A 1,023-nucleotide genomic window follows, 5' to 3' on the forward strand; every position below is an offset into this window, starting at 1 on the left:
TTAGGCAGCTCAGTTGATAACTGATGTTTGGTCCCTTGAAATTTTAAAGGGCTATTATTTCCTATGGGAGTAGACCCACCCTCCAGACATATTAGCTCTTTAAAATTTCCCTGCTTCTGTTGCCATTTTTTTTTTTGGGGGGGGAAGGGTGATTTAAAAAAATCCAGCAACAATAACACCAACAGCAAATGTGGAATCCTGAACTGGTAAGGACACTCCCAAAGTTCCAGGATAACAGAAGCAGTGAAATCCTGAAATCCAGATCAGAAATTAACATGCACTTTTGAAGTGCAAACCCCTATGTAGAAATACTACCCTTAGTCCTGGCATTCAATATTAGGGATGAGCATTAGGGTTTTTCCAGTCCAAATATATATCCTAAAGATACATTATTGGTGTTTTTTGGACATATTTGGGTACCCAGAGTGATATTTGGGTTTTCCAACATACCAGTACATTGGGCTCTAAAAAATTCTAGAAATGTTTGCCAGCATTTTGAGGCTCCCAGGCCTGCACCCCCCCCCCCCAGTGGGATGGGACTGAATGTTAGCAGAGCAGTTAAACGGTCTGCACAATCATTACTAGTAGGTTCTCTGGTTTGATATTGGTTCTTTTGGGATTGTCTCAGTGTTCTGCTTGGCTTCTATGGTTTGACTTTGGTTCTGCTGGGCTTGCAAGAGTGTCTAATGTGTTGGGTTTGCTACACTACCATGTGGTTCTGCTGGAATTCTCTGGTCTGACGTTGGCTTTGTTGGGCTTATTGGTTTTATTTGCCTTTGAGGCTTTTGGCCAGTATTTGCTCTTGTGTGTTTGGCTACTGGCTTCTTTGCCCTGGAGAAAGCATAGATTTTTTTCTTTGTAAACAATGGAAACACGTAAGATGGCTTGGGGCACCTTGTTCATGGCCCTGTAGAACTAGACCTATTGATCCAATTTACTTGACATTTGGTGGGTCTTTAGTGAATATACAGGGCTAGGTGACAGTTGCTTGACAAAATAGCTCCCAAGCCCCCCCACAAAAAG

Source organism: Gekko japonicus, unplaced genomic scaffold (genome assembly GCF_001447785.1).
Source record: "Gekko japonicus isolate JY-2015 unplaced genomic scaffold, Gekko_japonicus_V1.1 scaffold7967, whole genome shotgun sequence".
In the NCBI taxonomy this organism is placed as follows: Eukaryota; Metazoa; Chordata; class Lepidosauria; order Squamata; family Gekkonidae; genus Gekko; species Gekko japonicus.